Source organism: Pleurodeles waltl, chromosome 11, assembly GCF_031143425.1.
Source record: "Pleurodeles waltl isolate 20211129_DDA chromosome 11, aPleWal1.hap1.20221129, whole genome shotgun sequence".
Lineage (NCBI taxonomy): Eukaryota > Metazoa > Chordata > Amphibia > Caudata > Salamandridae > Pleurodeles > Pleurodeles waltl.
Genome location: NC_090450.1, coordinates 589,650,468 through 589,664,091, shown reverse-complemented (window position 1 = coordinate 589,664,091; position 13,624 = coordinate 589,650,468).

Sequence of the window (13,624 nt, the reverse complement as noted above, 5' to 3'; positions counted from 1 at the left end):
GAAAGCATTTTCTGAATAACTGTGCGTCTGACTTGTTACACCAATATATAGTGGACTCAGATCTGACCTCTCCCCAAGAATTGGGAAAGAAGGCAGACAAATGAGTCAGAAGAAGAGTGAACAGAAAAGGTCATACAGGGGGTGACAAGGATGGCAAGAAGAAGGATGGTAAGTCTTCTGACAAGGGTGGGGACAAAAGTAAAACTGAGTCTTCATCAGGCCCACAAAAATCCTCTGGTGGGGGTGGTGGGTCCAAATCCTCTTCCAATAATCAACCTAAAAAGCCTTGGTGTCATTTGTGTAAAGTCAAAGGCCATTGAACAACAGATGCCAGTTGTCCAAAGAAAAACACCAAACCTCCCACTACCACAACCCCTGCTGCAAATTCTAGTGCCCCTAATAATAGCAGTGGTGGTGGGAGCAAACCTACAAATAGCCAATCCAAGGGAGTAGCTGGGCTCACTATTGGTAATGTAATTGGGGTTGGTCTTGTTAGGGAGACCACAGAGGCTGTGTTAGTTCTGAAGGTGCCATTGATTTGGCCACCTTGATTGCTTGTCCCCTTAATATGGATAAGTACAACCAACTTCCCCTAATAAATGGTGTTGAGGTTCAGGCCTACAGGGACACAGGTGCCAGTGTTACCATGGTTATAGAGAAACTGGTCCACCCTGAACAACACCTACTTGGTCAGCAGTACCAAGGGACAGACGCTCATAACAACACTCTTAGCCACCACATGGCTGTTGTGAATCTCAACTGGGTGGGGGGGGTTACTGGTCCAAAGAAAGTTGTGGTTGCCTCAGATTTACCTGTAGACTGTCTACTAGGAAATGATTTAGAGACATCAGCTTGCACCAAACCTCCCACTACCACAACCCCTGCTGCAAATTCTAGTGCCCCTAGTAATAGCAGTGGTGGTGGGAGCAAACCTACAAATAGCCAATCCAAGGGAGTAGCTGGGCTCACTATTGGTAATGTAATTGGGGTTGGTCTTGTTAGGGAGACCACAGAGGCTGTGTTAGTTCTGAAGGTGCCATTGATTTGGCCACCTTGATTGCTTCTCCCCTTAATATGGATAAGTACAACCAACTTCCCCTAATAAATGGTGTTGAGGTTCAGGCCTACAGGGACACAGGTGCCAGTGGTGCCCACCGCTGCCACCAATGTAGGAGGCTGGACTGGCTTGTAGTGAGTACCAAGTGGTACTTGCACCTTGCACCAGGCCCAGTTATCCCTTATTAGTGTATAGGGTGTCTAGCAGCTTAGGCTGATAGATAATGGTAGCTTAGCAGAGCAGCTTAGGCTGAACTAGGAGACGGGTGAAGCTACTACAGTACCACTTAGTGTCATATGCACAATATCATAAGAAAACACAATACACAGTTATACTAAAAATAAAGGTACTTTATTTTTATGACAATATGCCAAAGTATCTTAGAGTGTACCCTCAGTGAGAGGATAGAAAATATACACAAGATATATATACACACAATAGCAAAAATATGCAGTATACTCTTAGAAAACAGTGCAAACAATGTATAGTTACAATAGGATGCAATGGGGACACATAGGGATAGGGGCAACACAAACCATATACTCTAAAAGTGGAATGCGAACCACGAATGGACCCCAAACCTATGTGACCTTGTAGAGGGTCGCTGGGACTATTAGAAAATAGTGAGAGTTAGAAAAATAACCCTCCCCAAGACCCTGAAAAGTGAGTGCAAAGTGCACTAAAGTTCCCCTAAGGACAAAGACGCCGTGTTAGAGGAATAATGCAGGAAAGACACAAACCAACAATGCAACAACTGTGGATTTCCAATCTAGGGTACCTGTGGAACAAGGGGACCAAGTCCAAAAGTCACAAGCAAGTCGGAGATGGGCAGATGCCCAGGAAATGCCAGCTGCGGGTGCAAAGAAGCTTCCACTAGACAGAAGAAGCTGTGGTTTCTGCAGGAACGCAAAGGGCTAGAGACTTCCCCTTTGGAGGACAGATCCCACTCGCGTTGTAGAGTCGTGCAGAAGTGTTTTCCCGCCAAAAGAACGCCAACAAGCCTTGCTAGCTGCAAATCGTGCAGTTAGCGTTTTTGGACGCTGCTGTGGCCCTGGAGGGACCAGGAGGTCGCAAATTGGACCAGGAGAGAGAGGGGACGTCGAGCAAGACAAGGAGCCCTCTCGGCAGCAGGTAGCACCCGGAGAAGTGCCAGAAACAGGCACTACGAGGATGCGTGAAACGGTGCTCACCCGAAGTCGCACGAAGGAGTCCCACGTCGCCAGAGACCGACTTAGAAAGTCGTGCAATGCAGGTTAGAGTGCCGTGGACCCAGGCTTGGCTGTGCACAAAGGATTTCCGCCGGAAGTGCACAGGGGCCGGAGTAGCTGCAAAAGTCACGGTTCCCAGCAATGCAGCCCAGCGAGGTGAGGCAAGGACTTACCTCCACCAAACTTGGACTGAAGAGTCACTGGACTGTGGGGGTCACTTGGACAGAGTTGCTGGATTCGAGGGACCTCGCTCGTCGTGGTGAGAGGAGACCCAAGGGACCGGTAATGCAGCTTTTTGGTGCATGCGGTTGCAGGGGGAAGATTCCGTCGACCCACGGGAGATTTCTTCGGAGCTTCTAGTGCAGAGAGGAGGCAGACTACCCCCACAGCATGCACAAGCAGGAAAACAGTCGAGAAGGCGGCAGGATCAGCGTTACAGAGTTGCAGTAGTCGTCTTTGCTACTATGTTGCAGGTTTGCAGGCTTCCAGCGCGGTCAGCAGTCGATTCCTTGGCAGAAGGTGAAGAGAGAGATGCAGAGGAACTCTGATGAGCTCTTGCATTCGTTATCTAAAGTTTCCCCAGAGACAGAGACCCTAAATAGCCAGAAAAGAGGGTTTGGCTACCTAGGAGAGAGGATAGGCTAGCAACACCTGAAGGAGCCTATCACAAGGAGTCTCTGACGTCACCTGGTGGCACTGGCCACTCAGAGCAGTCCAGTGTGCCAGCAGCACCTCTGTTTCCAAGATGGCAGAGGTCTGGAGCACACTGGAGGAGCTCTGGACACCTCCCAGGGGAGGTGCAGGTCAGGGGAGTGGTCACTCCCCTTTCCTTTGTCCAGTTTTGCGCCAGAGCAGGGCTAAGGGGTCCCCTGAACCGGTGTAGACTGGCTTATGCAGAATTGGGCACCTCTGTGCCCAACAAAGCATTTCCAGAGGCTGGGGGAGGCTACTCCTCCCCTGCCTTCACACCATTTTCCAAAGGGAGAGGGTGTCACACCCTCTCTCAGAGGAAGTTCTTTGTTCTGCCATCCTGGGCCAGGCCTGGCTGGACCCCAGGAGGGCAGATGCCTGTCTGAGGGGTTGGCAGCAGCAGCAGCTGCAGTGAAACCCCAGGAAGGGCAGTTTGGCAGTACCAGGGTCTGTGCTACAGACCACTGGGATCATGGGATTGTGCCAACTATGCCAGGATGGCATAGAGGGGGCAATTCCATGATCATTGACATGTTACATGGCCATATTCGGAGTTACCATTGTGAAGCTACATATAGGTAGTGACCTATATGTAGTGCACGCGTGTAATGGTGTCCCCGCACTCACAAAGTTCAGGGAATTGGCTCTGAACAATGTGGGGGCACCTTGGCTAGTGCCAGGGTGCCCTCACACTAAGTAACTTTGCACCTAACCTTTACCAGGTAAAGGTTAGACATATAGGTGACTTATAAGTTACTTAAGTGCAGTGTAAAATGGCTGTGAAATAACGTGGACGTTATTTCACTCAGGCTGCAGTGGCAGGCCTGTGTGAGAATTGTCAGAGCTCCCTATGGGTGGCAAAAGAAATGCTGCAGCCCATAGGGATCTCCTGGAACCCCAATACCCTGGGTACCTCAGTACCATATACTAGGGAATTATAAGGGTGTTCCAGTAAGCCAATGTAAATTGGTAAAAATGGTCACTAGCCTGTTAGTGACAATTTGGAAAGAAATGAGAGAGCATAACCACTGAGGTTCTGATTAGCAGAGCCTCAGTGAGACAGTTAGTCACTACACAGGTAACACATTCAGGCACACTTATGAGCACTGGGGCCCTGGGTTACCAGGGTCCCAGTGACACATACAACTAAAACAACATATATACAGTGAAAAATGGGGGTAACATGCCAGGCAAGATGGTACTTTCCTACACAACCCCCCCCCAAACGAAGGACAATAAGACTAGCCATGACCTGATGAGTCTTCATTGTCTAAGTGGAAATATCTGGAGAGTCCATCTGCATTGGAGTGGCTACTCCCAGGTCTCTGTTCCACTGTATAGTCCATTCCCTGTAGGGATATGGACCACCTCAACAATTTAGGATTTTCACCTTTCATTTGTTTTAGCCAAAGTAGAGGTTTGTGGTCTGTCTGAACAATGAAGTGAGTGCCAAACAGGTATGGCCTCAACTTCTTCAGAGCCCAGACCACAGCAAAGGCCTCCCTCTCAATGGCAGACCAACGCTTTTCTCTAGGGGTCAACCTCCTACTAATAAAAGCAACAGGTTGATCCTGGCCCTCAGAATTAAGTTGTGATAGGACTGCCCCTATTCCTAATTCAGATGCATCAGTCTGGACATAGAATTTTTTAGAGTAACAAGGGCTTTTCAGGACAGGTGCAGAGCACATGGCCTGCTTCAGCTCCTCAAAAGCTTTCTGACAGTTTGCTGTCCATAATACCTTTTTAGGCATTTTCTTGGATTTGAGGTCATTAAAAGGGGCTGCAATGGAGCCATAGTTCTTAATGAACCTCCTGTAATACCCAGTGAGGCCTAGGAAGGCTCTCACCTGAGTCTGAGTGGTAGGGGGAACCTAATTAATAATTGTTTGGATTTTCCCCTGAAGTGGTGCAATCTGTTCCCCACCAACAAGGTGTCCCAGATAAACCACCTTCCCCTGCCCTATCTGGCACTTTGAAGCCTTGATAGTGAGGCCTGCCTTTTGCAGGGCCTCCAAAACTTTCCATAGGTGGACCAGGTGATCATCCCAGCTGGAGCTAAAGACAGCTATATCGTCCAAATATGCTGCACTGAAAGCTTCCAGCCCTTGCAAGACTGTGTTCACCAACCTCTGAAAAGTGGCAGGTGCATTTTTCAAACCAAAAGGCATTACAGTAAACTGGTAATGTCCTCCAATGGTTGAAAATGCAGTCTTAGGTTTAGCATCTTCTGACAATTTGATCTGCCAATACCCTGCAGTCAAGTCAAAAGTGCTTAGATACTTGGCAGATGCCAGTGTATCTATGAGCTCATCTGCCCTGGGTATAGGGTGAGCATCAGTTTTGGTTACCAAGTTGAGACCTCTATAGTCTACACAAAACCGCATTTCCATCTTTCCATCTTTGGAATGGGGTTTTGGTACCAGTACCACAGGAGAAGCCCATGGACTGTCAGAGTGCTCAACTACTCCTAGTTCTAACATTTTCTGGACCTCTTGCTTTATGCAGTCCCTGACATGGTCAGGCTGCCTATAGATCTTACTTTTGACAGGTAAACTGTCTCCAGTATCTATAGTGTGCTCACACCAAGAAGTGGTACCTGGCACAGTAGAGAAGAGTTCAGAGAATTGATCTAGGAGGTTTATGCGATTGTCTTTCTGCTCAGCAGTAAGACAATCAGCCAAAACTACACCTTTCACAAGAGCATCTTGTTCTGTGGAAGAGAAGAGATCAGGTAGAGGATCACTGTCCTCTTCCTGTCCCTCATCTGTTGCCATGAGCAGGGTGAGATCAGCCCTGTCATAGTAGGGTTTCAGGCGGTTGACATGGAGCACCCTAAGGGGACTCCTGGCAGTGCCTAAGTCAACTAAATAGGTGACTTCTCCCTTCTTTTCAACAATTGTGTGGGGTCCACTCCATTTATCTTGGAGTGCTCTTGGGGCCACAGGCTCCAAGACCCACACTTTCTGCCCTGGTTGGTACTGAACCAAAACAGCCTTCTGATCATGCCATTGCTTTTGGAGCTCTTGGCTGGCCTGAAGGTTTTTACTGGCCTTTTTCATGTACTCAGCCATCCTTGATCTGAGGCCAAGTACATAATCCACAATAACCTGCTTAGGAGCTTTTAAAGGTTGTTCCCAACCCTCCTTTACAAGTGTGAGTGGACCCCTAACAGGGTGTCCAAAAAGAAGTTCAAAGGGGCTGAAGCCCACTCCTTTCTGGGGTACCTCCCTGTAGGCAAAAAGGAGGCATGGTAGAAGGATATCCCATCTCCTGCGGAGTTTTTCAGGGAGACCCATAATCATGCCTTTGAGAGTTTTATTAAATCTCTCCACCAGTCCATTTGTTTGTGGATGATAGGGTGTTGTGAACTTGTACGTTACACCACACTCCTTCCACATGGCCTTTAAGTATGCAGACATGAAATTGCTTCCCCTGTCTGATACCACTTCCTTTGGGAAGCCCACCCTGGAAAATATTCCCAGGAGGGCCTTTGCCACTGCAGGTGCTGTAGTGGTCCTTAAAGGAATAGCTTCAGGATATCTTGTGGCATGGTCCACTACCACCAAGATAAACCTATTGCCTGAATCAGTAGGAGGGTCAAGGGGGCCAACTATGTCAACCCCTACCCTTTCAAAGGGAACCCCAACCACAGGCAGTGGAATAAGGGGTGCCTTTGGGGTGCCACCTGTCCTGCCACTGGCTTGACAGGTTTGACAGGACTTACAAAATTCCTTTGTGTCCTCAGACATTCTAGGCCAATGAAACAGGGGAACAAGCCTGTCCCAAGTTTTCATTTGTCCTAGGTGCCCAGCTAGGGAAATGTCATGTGCCAGTGTTAGGAGGAACTTTCTGTACTCCTGAGGAATCACTAATCTCCTGGCAGCTCCAGGTTTAGGATCCCTATGCTCAGTGTACAAGAGGTTGTCCTCCCAGTAAACTCTGTGAGAGTCACTGACATCCCCATTAGCCTGTTTGACAGCTTGCTGTCTGAGACCCTCTAATGTGGGACAGGTTTGCTGTGCCACACTCAGCTCCTCTCTGGCAGGCCCCCCTTCACCCAAAAGCTCAGCAGTGTCTGCTTCCAGCTCCTCTGGTGTAGGTTCTGCACAGGGAGGGAATTCTTCTTCCTCATAAGTAGAATCCACTGTAGAGGGAGGGATAGTAGGAAGTGGTTTGCTTCTACTAGCCCTAGCTTTAGGGAGCACTTGGTCCATTGTTCCAGGATCCAAGCTTCCCTGTCCTTTTTGCTTTTTGGCCTGAGCCCTTGTCAAAGCAAAAATATGCCCTGGGATGCCCAGCATTGCTGCATGGGCCTCCAACTCCACATCTGACCAAGCTGATGTCTCCAAATCATTCCCTAATAGACAGTCTACAGGTAAAGCTGAAGCTACCACAACTTTCTTTGGACCAGTAACCCCCCCCAGTTGAGATTAACAACAGCCATGGGGTGGCTAAGTGTGTTGTTGTGAGCATCGGTTACTTGGTACTGGTGACCAAGTAGGTGTTGTTCAGGGTGGACCAGTTTCTCTATGACCATAGTCACACTGGCACCAGTGTCCCTGTAGGCCTGAACCTCAACACCATTTATTAGGGGTAGCTGCTTGTACTTATCCATATTAAGGGGACAAGCAACTAAGGTGGCTAAATCAATAGCCCCCTCAGAGACTAACACAGCCTCTGTGGCCTCCCTAACAAGGCCAACCCCAACTAAGTTACCAATAGTGAGCCCAGCTACTCCCTTGGATTGGCTATTAGTAGGTTTGCTCCCACCACCACTGCTATTAGTAGGGACACTAGGGGTAGCAGTAGGGGTTGTAGTGGTAGGAGCATTGGTGCTTTTCTTTGGACAACTGGGATCTGTTGTCCAATGGCCTTTTATTTTACATAAATAGCACCATGGTTTCTTTTCCTTGTTCTGATTAAAAGAGGATTTGGGCCCACCACCCCCACCAGAGTGTTTTTGTGGGCCTGATGAAGACTCATTTTTAGATTTGTCCCCACCCTTGTCAGAAGACTTACCATCCTTCTTTTTGTTGCCATCTTTGTCACCCCCTGTATGAACTTTTCTGTTCACCCTTGTTCTGACCCATTTGTCTGCCTTCTTTCCCAATTCTTGGGGAGAGGTCAGATCAGAGTCCACCAAGTACTGGTGCAACAAATCAGACACACAATTATTAAGAATATGCTCTCTCAGGATCAAGTTATACAGGCTGTCATAATCAGTAACTTTACTGCCATGTAACCACCCCTCCAAGGCCTTCACTGAATGGTCAATGAAATCAACCCAGTCTTGTGAAGACTCCTTTTTGGTCTCTCTGAACTTTATCCTGTACTGTTCAGTGGTTAAGCCATAACCATCCAGGAGTGCATTCTTAAGAACTTGGAAATTATTAGCATCATTTTCTTTCACAGTAAGGAGCCTATCCCTACCTTTTCCACTAAATGATAGCCATAGGATAGCAGCCCACTGCCTTTGAGGGACATCCTGTACAACACAGGCCCTCTCAAGTGCAGCAAACCACTTGTTAATGTCATCCCCCTCCTTATAAGGGGGAACTATCTTATGCAGATTCCTGGAATCATGCTCTTTTGCAGGATGACTATGGGGAATACTGCTGCTGCCACCATGGGTATCTAAACCCAACTTCTGTCTTTCTTTCTCTAGTTCAAAAGACTGTCTATCCAAATCCAGCTGTTGCTTTTTAAGCTTCAGTCTGGTTTGTTCCACTCTCAACTTATTGAGTTCCCTCTCTAACATTCTGTCATCTGGGTTGGTGGGAGGGACATTCTTAGACACAGAAGAATGAACAGAAGGAGACCTGTCCCTTACAGAAGCCACCCTAACAGCTTGGCTAACAGAAACATCACTACCAGTATGGTGAGAATAAATGCTTTTGCTATGATGTGAGACAACACTATTTCTATGGTGAGGCTCTCCATCATTACCAACTATGCTAGACTGTCTAGTAATGGGCAGGCTAGGAAGTTTCTTTCCTGAATCTTTTCCTGGGGGAGTCCCTGGATCAGATTGGGAACCATTTGCTACTTTTTCAACAGATGTGGCCCCTATGGCCTTATCTTGTTCTCTAAGCATGTTAAGCAATAATTCCAAAGAAGGATTCTTCCCTACACTCAAACCTCTCTCTACACAGAGACTCCTTGCTCCTTTCCAGCTAAGGTGGTCATATGCAAGTTTGGACAGATCAACATTTTGGCCTGTGCCAGACATTTTTAGAGAGAGTTAAAGTGATAGAAAAAGAGAAAAAAGTTTTCAGAACTTTTTAGAAAGACAGAAAAAAAACTTTGTAAACTTTTAAGAACTTTTTGAAAGTTTAGAAGTACTTTTCAGCACTTAGAAAAGAGTGAAAAGAGGAAATGCAAAACTTTTTGGCTATGTGTATATACACTGACCTTGTTTTGTATATTTTTCTCTTATGAAAAGTACAATGACAAGAGTGGTAAGTAGTCTCAAAGCACTTATCCCACTGCTGCACAACCAATGTAGGAGGCTGGACTGGCTTGTAGTGAGTACCAAGGGGTACTTGCACCTTGCACCAGGCCCAGTTATCCCTTATTAGTGTATAGGGTGTCTAGCAGCTTAGGCTGATAGATAATGGTAGCTTAGCAGAGCAGCTTAGGCTGAACTAGGAGACGTGTGAAGCTACTACAGTACCACCTAGTGTCATATGCACAATATCATAAGAAAACACAATACACAGTTATACTAAAAATAAAGGTACTTTATTTTTATGACAATATGCCAAAGTATCTTAGAGTGTACCCTCAGTGAGAGGATAGGAAATATACACAAGATATATATACACAATAGCAAAAATATGCAGTATAGTCTTAGAAAACAGTGCAAACAATGTATAGTTACAATAGGATGCAATGGGGAAACATAGGGATAGGGGCAACACAAACCATATACTCCAAAAGTGGAATGCGAACCACGAATGGACCCCAAACCTATGTGACCTTGTAGAGGGTCGCTGGGACTATTAGAAAATAGTGAGAGTTAGAAAAATAACCCTCCCCAAGACCCTGAAAAGTGAGTGCAAAGTGCACTAAAGTTCCCCTAAGGACAAAGAAGTCGTGTTAGAGAAATAGTGCAGGAAAGACACAAACCAACAATGCAACAACTGTGGATTTCCAATCTAGGGTACCTGTGGAACAAGGGGACCAAGTCCAAAAGTCACAAGCAAGTCGGAGATGGGCAGATGCCCAGGAAATGCCAGCTGCGGGTGCAAAGAAGCTTCAACTGGACAGAAGAAGCTGCGGTTTCTGCAGGAACGAAAAGGGCTAGAGACTTCCCCTTTGGTGGACAGATCCCTCTCGCCGTGGAGAGTCGTGCAGAAGTGGTTTCCCGCCGAAAGAACGCCAACAAGCCTTGCTAGCTGCAAATCGTGCGGTTAGCGTTTTTGGACGCTGCTGTGGCCCTGGAGGGACCAGGAGGTCGCAAGTTGGACCAGGAGAGAGAGGGGACGTCGGGCAAGACAAGGAGCCCTCTCAGCAGCAGGTAGCACCCAGAGAAGTGCCAGAAACAGGCACTACGAGGATGCGTGAAACAGTGCTCACCCGAAGTTGCACAAAGGAGTCCCACGTCGCCGGAGACCAACTTAGAAAGTCGTGCTATGCAGGTTAGAGTGCCGTGGACCCAGGCTTGGCTGTGCACAAAGGATTTCCGCCGGAAGTGCACAGGGGCCGGAGTAGCTGCAAAAGTCGCGGTTCCCAGCAATGCAGCCCAGCGAGGTGAGGCAAGGACTTACCTCCACCAAACTTGGACTGAAGAGTCACTGGACTGTGGGGGTCACTTGGACAGAGTCGCTGGACTCAAGGGACCTCGCTCGTCGTGCTGAGAGGAGACCCAAGGGACCGGTAATGCAGCTTTTTGGTGCCTGCGGTTGCAGGGGGAAGATTCCGTCGACCCACAGGAGATTTCTTCGGAGCTTCTGGTGCAGAGAGGAGGCAGACTACCCCCACAGCGTGCACAAGCAGGAAAACAATCGAGAAGGCGGCAGGATCAGCGTTACAGAGTTGCAGTAGTCGTCTTTGCTACTATGTTGCAGGTTTGCAGGCTTCCAGCGCGGTCAGCAGTCGATTCCTTGGCAGAAGGTGAAGAGAGAGATGCAGAGGAACTCTGATGAGCTCTTGCATTCGTTATCTAAAGTTTCCCCAGAGACAGAGACCCTAAATAGCCAGAAAAGAGGGTTTGGCTACCTAGGAGAGAGGATAGACTACTAACACCTGAAGGAGCCAATCAGAAGGAGTCTCTGACGTCACCTGGTGGCACTGGCCACTCAGAGCAGTCCAGTGTGCCAGCAGCACCTCTGTTTCAAAGATGGCAGAGGTCTGGAGCACACTGGAGGAGCTCTGGGCACCTCCCAGGGGAGGTGCAGGTCAGGGGAGTGGTCACTCCCCTTTCCTTTGTTCAGTTTCGCGCCAGAGCAGGGCTAAGGGGTCCCCTGAACCGGTGTAGACTGGCTTATGCAGAATTGGGCACATCTGTGCCCAAGAAAGCATTTCCAGAGGCTGGGGGAGGCTACTCCTCCCCTGCCTTCACACCATTTTCCAAAGGGAGAGGGTGTCACACCCTCTCTCAGAGGAAGTTCTTTGTTCTGCCATCCTGGGCCAGGCCTGGCTGGACCCCAGGAGGGCAGATGCCTGTCTGAGGGGTTGGCAGCAGCAGCAGCTGCAGTGAAACCCCAGGAAGGGCAGTTTGTGCCAACAATGCCAGGATGGCATAGAGGGGGCAATTCCATGATCTTAGACATGTTACATGGCCATATTCGGAGTTACCATTGTGAAGCTACATATAGGTATTGACCTATATGTAGTGCACGCGTGTAATGGTGTCCCCGCACTCACAAAGTTCAGGGATTTGGCTCTGAACAATGTGGGGGCACCTTGGCTAGTGCCAGGGTGCCCTCACACTAAGTAACTTTGCACCTAACCTTTACCAGGTAAAGGTTAGACATATAGGTGACTTATAAGTTACTTAAGTGCAGTGTAAAATGGCTGTGAAATAACGTGAACGTTATTTCACTCAGGCTGCAGTGGCAGGCCTGTGTAAGAATTGTCAGAGCTCCCTATGGGTGGCAAAAGAAATGCTGCAGCCCATAGGGATCTCCTGGAACCCCAATACCCTGGGTACCTCAGTACCATATACTAGGGAATTATAAGGGTGTTCCAGTAAGCCAATGTAAATTGGTAAAATTGGTCACTAGCCTGTTAGTGACAATTTGAAAGAAATGAGAGAGCATAACCACTGAGGTTCTGATTAGCAGAGCCTCAGTGAGACAGTTAGGCACTACACAGGGAACACATACATATAGGCAACAAACGTATGAGCACTGGGGTCCTGACTAGCAGGGTCCCAGTGACACATAACAAACATACTGAAAACATAGGGTTTTCACTATGAGCACTGGGCCCTGGCTAGCAGGATCCCAGTGAGACAGTGAAAACACCCTGACATACACTCACAAACAGGCCAAATGTGGGGGTAACAAGGCTAGAAAGAGATTACTTTCTCACACCCTAGTAATAGCAGTGGTGGTGGGAGCAAACCTACAAATAGCCAATCCAAGGGAGTAGCTGGGCTCACTATTGGTAATGTAATTGGGGTTGGTCTTGTTAGGGAGACCACAGAGGCTGTGTTAGTTCTGAAGGTGCCATTGATTTGGCCACCTTGATTGCTTGTCCCCTTAATATGGATAAGTACAACCAACTTCCCCTAATAAATGGTGTTGAGGTTCAGGCCTACAGGGACACAGGTGCCAGTGTTACCATGGTTATAGAGAAACTGGTCCACCCTGAACAACACCTACTTGGTCAGCAGTACCAAGGGACAGACGCTCATAACAACACTCTTAGCCACCCCATGGCTGTTGTGAATCTCAACTGGGGGGGGGTTACTGGTCCAAAGAAAGTTGTGGTTGCCTCAGATTTACCTGTAGACTGTCTAATAGGAAATGATTTAGAGACATCAGCTTGCGCAGAAGTGGAGTTGGAGGCTCATGCAGCAATGTTGGGCATTCCTGGGCATATTTTTGCTTTGACAAGGGCTCAGGCCAAAAAGCAAAAAGGACAGGGTGACTTGGATCCTGGAACAATGGACCAAGTGCTCCCTAAAGCTAGGGCTAGCACGGGTAAATCCCTACCCACTATCCCTCCCTCTACAGATGATTCTTCTTGTGAGGAAGAATAATTTCCTCCCTGTGCAGAACCTTCACCAGATGAGCTGGCAGCAGACACTGCTGAGCTTTTGGGTGGAGGGGGGCCTGCCAGGGAAGAGCTGAGTGTGGCACAACAAACCTGTCCCACATTAGAGAGTCTAAGACAGCAAGCTGTCAAACAGCAAAATGGGGATGTCAGTGACTCACATAGAGTTTACTGGGAGGACAACCTCTTGTACACCGAGGCACGGGACTCCAAACCTGGAGCAGCCAGGAGATTATTCATTCCCCTGCAGTACAGAGAGTTCAACCTAACTCTTGCACATGACATTCCTTTAGCTGGGCATTTGGGCCAGATTAAAACATGGGAAAGGCTTGTCCCCCTGTTTCAATGGCCTAGGATGTCAGAGGACACTAAAGATTTTTGCAAGTCTTTTGTTACCTGCCAAGCCAGTGGCAAGACTGGTGGCACTCCAAAGGCTCCCCTTATT